The sequence below is a fragment of the Mixophyes fleayi genome, chromosome 6 (genome assembly GCF_038048845.1).
Source record: "Mixophyes fleayi isolate aMixFle1 chromosome 6, aMixFle1.hap1, whole genome shotgun sequence".
In the NCBI taxonomy this organism is placed as follows: Eukaryota; Metazoa; Chordata; class Amphibia; order Anura; family Limnodynastidae; genus Mixophyes; species Mixophyes fleayi.
In genome coordinates, this window is record NC_134407.1 from 220,447,152 (window position 1) to 220,454,847 (window position 7,696).

General features: G+C 43.2%; 1 protein-coding gene across 4 annotated transcripts in view; it reads right to left on the minus strand.

The window, feature by feature from the left end:
• Window positions 1-7,696, minus strand: part of LOC142159857 (uncharacterized) — a 242,385-nt gene that overhangs the window by 28,825 nt on the left and 205,864 nt on the right. The gene's annotated exons all lie outside the window — the stretch shown is intronic.

The window sequence follows — 7,696 nt, forward strand, 5'->3', positions numbered from 1 at the left end:
TTTTAAATGTTATGGCCAATTTAGGAACATTTTTCTGTGTCCATACAAAGATGTCTCTCAATCAGAGTAGGTCTTAATGACTCTTAGAAAAGTTCTGTTTTGACAAAGATAATTCCTGATAGTGAGAAAAACAATCAAAAACAGCAAAAATGTTATGCTATAGTGTGTGTGTGTGTGTTGGTGAGTGAGAGTGGGGGCCATTGTATTTTGTGTGAGTGAAGGGGCCAGTGTATGTTTTCCTCCTCTAAAAACTAGGTGTGTCTTATAGTCAGGTGCGTCTTATGGAGCGAAAAATACAGTATATATCATCATTTATTTATATAGCGCCATCATATTCTGTAACGCTTTACAGTTGGGGACAAACATAGTAAACTATTAAACAAACTGGTAAAAACAGACAAAGAGGTGAGAAGGCCCTGCTCGCAAGCTTACAATCTATTGGACAATAGGAGTTTGACACATGAGGTTAAGTCTACGTTTGCAGTCGGCCCAGCCAGACTGCAAAGGTAAAAGTGACTCATAAGCTAAATGATCCTGTCACACAACAATGTTGGTCAAGGAATAGTTGTATAACGGGTGGTGATAGGGTAATGTAGTGAGGTTAAGAGGGTGGTTGAGGAATATTATAAGCTTGTCTGAAGAGGTGGGTTTTCAGAGAACGCTTGAAAGCTTGTAGACCAGAGGAAAGCCTTAATGTGCGAGGGAGAGAATTCCATAGAGTGGGTGCAGCCCGAAAAAATTCCTGTAACCGGGAACGGGAGGATGTAATGAGTGTGGATGAGAGACACAGATCTTGATTTGCCGAGTTGGGAGATATTTTGAGACGAGAGGAGATATATGTTGGTGCAGCTTTGTTGATGGCCTTGTAGGTTAGTAAAAGGTATTTTATATTGGATTCGGTAGAAGACAGGCAGCCAGTGTAGAGACATACAGAGTGATTCAACAGAGGAATAACGATTTTCCAGGAAAATCAATCTTGCCGCAGCGTGCAAAATAGATTGTAGGGGTTTAAATCTGTTTTGGGGAAGACCAGTAAGGAGGGAATTGCAATAGTCAATGCGGGAAATGATAAGTGCATGAATTAAGGTTTTTGCAGTGTCTTGTGTGAGATATGTGCGAATTCTGGAAATGTTTTTTAGATGTATGTAACATGATTTAAATATAGAGTCAATGTGGGGAACAAAGGATAGGTGTGAGTTAAGGATTACACCTAGGCAGCGAGCTTGTGGGGTGGGATTTATGGTCATGTTATCAACAGAGATAGAAATGTCAGGTATGCTCTTGTTGGTGGATGGAAATATTATTAACTCTGTTTTAGAAAGATTAAGTTTGAGTTGGCGAGAGGACATCCAAGACGAAATGGCAGAAAGACAGTCAGTTACATGGGACAACACAGATGTCGAGAGATCAGGAGAGGATAGATAAATTTGGTTATCATCCGCATAGAGATGATACTGAAATCCAAAGGAACTTTTTAGATTTCTAAGAGAAGCGGTACAGATAGAGAACAGCAGAGGACCTAGCTCTGAGCCTTGCGGTACTCCAACTGATAATGGAAGCGGAGTAGAGGTGGCCCCAGAGAAATTAACAGTGAACGAGTGATTAGAAAGGTAGGATGAGAACCAAGCTAGAACAGTATCTTGAAGTCCTAGGGATTGCAGCGTTTGCATGAGAAGAGAGTGGTCAACGGTGTCAAATTCAGCCGAGAGATCCAGGAGAATTAAGAGAGAGTAATGGCGTCTAGTTTTAGCAGTGATCAGATCATTGACAACCTTTGTCAACGCAGTCTCTGTGGAGTGTTGAGAACGAAGGCCAGACTGAAGAGGATACAACAGGTTGTTTGCGGAAAGGAAGCGTGTGAGGCGAATGTAGGCAAGTCTCTCTAGAAGCTTGGAGGGGCACGGGAGCTGAGAGATGGGACGGTAGTTTGAGAGAGAGTTTGGGTTGGAATCTTGTTTTTTAGAATAGGAGTAATAACTGCATGCTTGTAAAGTGATGGAAAGATGCCAGTAGAGAGCGAGAGATTACAGATTTTAATTAGAGGTGAAATGAGCACAGGATACAGGGATCTACCATTTGCGAGGGAATAGGATCAAGAGGACAGGAGGTAGAGTAGGAAGATAAGAAGAGAGTAGAAATTTCCTCTTCATTTGTGGGGTCAAATGAAGAGAGCGTGTCAAAGGTTGGTGGGAAGGAATTAAGCTAATTGATTGTCAAGGGAGAGGATACCAATTGTAGATCTTATCAATCTTGTCCTTGAAATAGGAAGCAAGTTCCTGGGCACTGCTAGTAGGCGGAAGGTTTGGGGTTGGAGGATTGAGAAGAGATTTAAATGTGTTAAAAAGGTGTTTGGAGTTAGAAGCATGAGCATAGATAAGAGATTGGAAGTATGTTTGTTTTTGCAGTGTCCAGAGCATTTCGATAGGAGCGGTAAATAGAAGTATATGTGAAGAAGTCATTAGAGTTGCGAGATTTAAGCCAGTGACATTCTGCTTTACGGAAAAGTTTTTGAAGATTTTGCGTTGCTGTAGTGTGCCACGGCTGACATCGAAGTCGACGTGTAGTATGTAGTGTCGCTGGAGCCACTTGATCAATGGCTGTTGCTAAGGTTTGGTGAAGATGAGGTACTGCCATCTCAGGGGAGGAGAATGTAGAGATAGGGGAGAGAAGGTGTTGGAGAGAGGTGGAAAATTGTTGAAGATTAATAGAAATAAGATTTCTGTGGGTATGAAGAGGCTTGGCAGAGTTAGACAGTAGAGAGGTTAGAGCAGTGGGGGTGAGCATGTAGCTGATAAGGTGATGATCTGATAGGGGGAAGGGTGTGTTAAGAAAGTTAGAAGGTGAGCATAGTCTAGAGAAAACAAGATCAAGGCAATGGCCAACCTGATCAGTAAATTATTCAATCCACTGGGAGAGGTCAAGTGAGGAGGTTAGAGAGAGTAGTTTGGAAGCAGCTTTGGAAGGTGGGTTATCAATGGGGATGTTAAAATCACCCAGGATGAGGGTGGGGATGTCTGAAGATAAGAAGTGAGGAAGTCATGGAGAGAAATCCTCAATAAATTGTTGGTGTGCTCCATGGGGACGATAGATCACCGCAACACGTAGAGAGAGTGGATTAAAAATGCGAATAGTATGTACTTCAAAAGATGTGAACGTGAGTGATGGGACATTTGGTAGAACTGTTAACATGCACTGTGGGGAGAGAAGTAGTCCAACCCCACCTCCTTGTTTGCCTTCAGGTCTGGAGGTGTGGGTGAGTTGGAGGCCACCATTTGAAAGTGCTGCAGGTGAGGCAGTGTCTGATTGCATGAGCCATGTTTCTGTTTTTGCCAGGAGGTTGAGGTTGTTTGAGAGGAAGAGATCATGAATGGAGGTAAGTTTGTTACAAACAAAGCGTGCATTCCTAAAGGCACATTTAAAGGACTTTGGAAGAGAGGGGAGGCAGGTGATGTGTTTGAGGTTTGCTATAGAGCGGTAGTGTTCTGATGTATGTGTGTGTGAGAAGTGTGGAGGGACCTGGATTAGGTGATATATCACCGGCTAATAGAAGCAGAGAGAGAGAAAGATAGGTAAGAGGATTGTAAGATGTGACCTTTTATTTTCTGGCGACAGGTGGAGACTGTACTTGTTAGAGATAATAAATAGGACAACAGTTCATGGGTGTTAACTAGAGGTGAGTGGAGTAATGCAGGTGCAATGTGGACAAATGTTTATGTTGTTAGAGGGGTGAAAGATGATACAGTCCAGGGGCAAACGCAGGATTTGTAGAGGGGGGGTTTCCACACCATGCCACCAATGGGCGTGACCAGCATGCATGGGGGCGTGGCTATAATATTAGACAGTGCTTGGTTGCTCTCCAACTCTTCCTATCCCCATATATACACGGGCAATACAACGTGGACTACTGTTAGGTGCATGCAGCTCTCCCTTTTCAAGCAGAGCCGTGTGAAGCGGGGGCAGGGTCCAGCCACCTCAATTATACAGTGCCCCAGGCTTGTAGGGGGGTTTCCAGACACTAAGAAACCCCCCCCCCCCCCTTGGTTTGCCTATGCAGTCCTAAAGATAATGCCATGAAAAGAGACCAAGAAAAGCAATTTGTTAAACATTTTGATAAAAGAGTAAAAGCAAAAAGGTAGGGGATTAAAAAAAAATTACCTCTTTGCAGTGTTCTGTATAGATAGACAAGTATTGCAGAAATAGACTTGGCAGGTATAGCTTATTCCTGGGAGTAATCCAGTGTAGCCAAAATGTTTGTCCAACTGTGTTGTCTAAATGTGCATTTTAGTACACTTTGTGAGAAGAACCCACTTAGTGTAGAAAACACACACGTCTCACCCCACATACATCACCCCATAGACTGAAGCTAAGATGTAGTCAGACTAATACTACTATATATAATGATGTATTCAGATAATGGATCACTCTTCAGATTATTGCAGGAGAGAACAAATAAGCCAGCCATATTAAGCCCCAAAGTGATTTTTTTCTTTTCTAATTAGGGTGAATATCTGACTAATATTAAGGTAGAAAATACAGAGGGAGAAGAAGAGATGTATGTGAGGGGTGATCAGCAGTGGAAGGAGGAGGAAATCCCTACAGATATCAGCACAGGTGAGTAATACACACATATTCTGAGTAAATAGTCACTACAGCAGTCTTATTCTACACCCTCCTCTGACACTACAAAATAAGAGGAATAAGTATTACCCCAATTTGGAGGGGAGGAGGCCAGTTCAGAAGCCATCAGTCCCTTTACAAAGAGATTGGACCAGTCTTCTCCACACAAAGTGCTGTGTTTCTCATACATAAAAACAGGGGACATCCCCATAGTGACTCAATCACTGATCAACGGGTGGTGACCACGTATGATAGGCAAGATTTGCTGGAGGACTACTGAGCCACTGACACATATCATGGCACCCTATAGTGCTTCATGTCCTAGATAATGCTAGGCTAGAAAAAGCTGTGCTGCAAATGTGTGTCAGTTTTGCAGGTCCCTAAGAGACCGGCTAAAGGGATATCATGTCTGAGCACCAGTAGCTGTGCTCAGTATTTCCTGGCAAAACACCAGAGTTTGTACGTGAATGACGGGTTCATGTAAAGTCTGCAGAACTGGAACCCTATAAAATATACAATCCTCTAACACTATCCAGTTTCCACTTATCTGCCTGGTATGCTGTACTGAGTAAACTGACTAGAAATAGGTTGATCTGTGAGGCCTCCCTGAATTCTGACACTTTACCCCCCCCCCCCCCACCCCCCACCCCAAAGTCTATATGTGTCCCAGTCTCGTCTCCAGGTGGGATGCTCACTGGTGGCTTCAGTTCAGTTGCTGCAGCAATAGCCATGACAGGATCTTTTTGTGCTAGTGGTGAAGCATTGTCTGGCTGGTTGGACCGTGCTCTGGTCGAACTGAGGGCTACTGCTTGCACAAAGTGACTCACTAGCTTTTCTTGGGTCATAACCTAGAATCACTTCAGTGTGTAGTCCCTCCAACAAACCCACTTCCAAAAATCAACAATCATGTCACCAATCCAGGGTAACTCAGGTCATCACAATCCTTACTGTCTGTTTACCAAGATCAAGTCAGGCAATACTAAAGAAATGGAAGCACACATGTCCATCTGTCCCTGCACTTCCACATTTCCCATTCTGCGGGGGTGGGCATTCTTTGGGGGTAGCCCTTCCCTCACCCACCACTACCTCAATCAAAAACCTGAAAATGTCTTTATTGTATAACACTACACACTGTAGCAATTACAGTACTTTACATGAACAAGTGCCAAGGGGTTCACTGCACCAGGCCTAACACACAACCCCATCCTAACAGAGCTATAATCATCATTCCTGGAGCAATGATCCTGCTGATGGACTCAATGCTCTTCACTCCTCCTAAAAGTAAGGAGGACACCAAGCCTAATGTTTCCCCCCTTTGGCAGGCTCACAAAGTTGCAGTCCACAGAGTATTCCAGTTGTGATCCACAGTTTGTTCCAGCAATCTTGGTCCAGTCCAATCGGATCTGTACCCGCTTGTCATCACTGTGTGAAATAGAAGACACTTACCAAGGAGAGGCCACATTTTATCACCGATCTGGTTCCCACGGTGTATGGGTACATCCACCAGGCCGCGGGGGGGGGGGTTGCTTAGTTAGCGTTGGCTGGATTGAGACCTGCTTAGTAGAGGAGTTGTCACAAGCTCCCCCTCATCCCACATGTAGTCTGCAGGCTCTGTGCAGTGCTTGTCTCTGGGATGTCTCCTTGGCAGTGATGTTGAAGCATCATTATTACCCTGATATCTGGGCATCTGGTGCTATCTCCTGTTTTATCCCTTTCTGGATGAAATTATGCCTCTAGTTGACCAGCACTCCCTATGAAATTGCTAACAATCTCTGTGGGGCTGGTCCCGATTGTCCCCGATAGCACTTTTAGAGGGCTTGGTACACATTACAGTGGTGCCTGGTGAACTAACCTGGTGTCATTTAGGAATGGTAAACTCACCTACAATATACATGTTCTGGATGTATTGGTTTTGGTTGCAACTTAATAAGTTCATTAGCAATCATCTGACACTATGATATGGAAGAAAACAAACCTTTTGTTACATTATAATGCCTTAGTTTAATGTACACACAACATCTGATAATCACTTACAAACAACGTATTTAGTCACTGTGTTTCTCCTACAGATGCATCCAGTAACAGAAATACCCCAGAGAGATGTCCCCATCCTCATTATTCACAGGATTGTACAGAGGAAAATCAGAGTATCCTACAGGAATATCAGGTAGATGGAATATAGGATCTCGCCAAATACCAAAGTGACTTTACACAATATAATCTGTAGAGCAGCTGTTAGTATTTTATGCACTGATATTCTACTTTTTAATCTAATTATTAAAACCAGACATTATTAAACTGTTATATTGTTTTTTTGTGGGAACCTTAGGGTATAAATCTGACTAATATTAAGGTAGAAAATACAGAGGGAGAAGAAGAGATGTATGTGAGGGGTGATCAGCAGTGTAAGGAGGAGGAAATCCCTACAGGTATCAGCACAGGTGAGTAATATTTATTTTGAGTAAATAGTCACATGTTCTCCTTGTTACGTTACTACAACAGTCTTATTCTACATCCTCCTCTATCGGTACAGACTTATGAGGAAAAAGTGTTAACCCAATTTATGAAGGGAGGGGGGGGTTCATGAGCCATCAGTCCCTATTAGACTCCTGTTCACCAAGAGATTGGACCAGTCTCCTCCACACACACTGCTGTGTTAAAAAATACAGAGGGAGAAGAAGAGATGTTTGTGAGGGGTGGTGGGCAGCACTGTGGAGAAGTGGTTAGCACTTCTGCCTCACAGCGCTGTGGTCATGAGTTAAATTCCAGACCATGGTCTTATCTGTGTAAAGTTTATACGTTCTCCCTGTGTCTCCAAAAATATACTAATAGGTTAATTTTCTGTTATCAAAAATATACCCTAGTTTCTCTCTCTGTCTGTGTGTGTGTGTGTGTGTGTGTGTGTTAGGGAATTTAGACTGTGAGCTCCAATGGGGCAGGGACCGATGTGAATGAGTTCTCTGTACAGCGCTGCGGAATCAGTGCCGCTATTTAAATAAATGGTGATGATGATAAGGGATGATCAGCAGTGTAAGGAGGAGAAAATCCCTACAGGTGAGTAATAAACACTTATTACAGA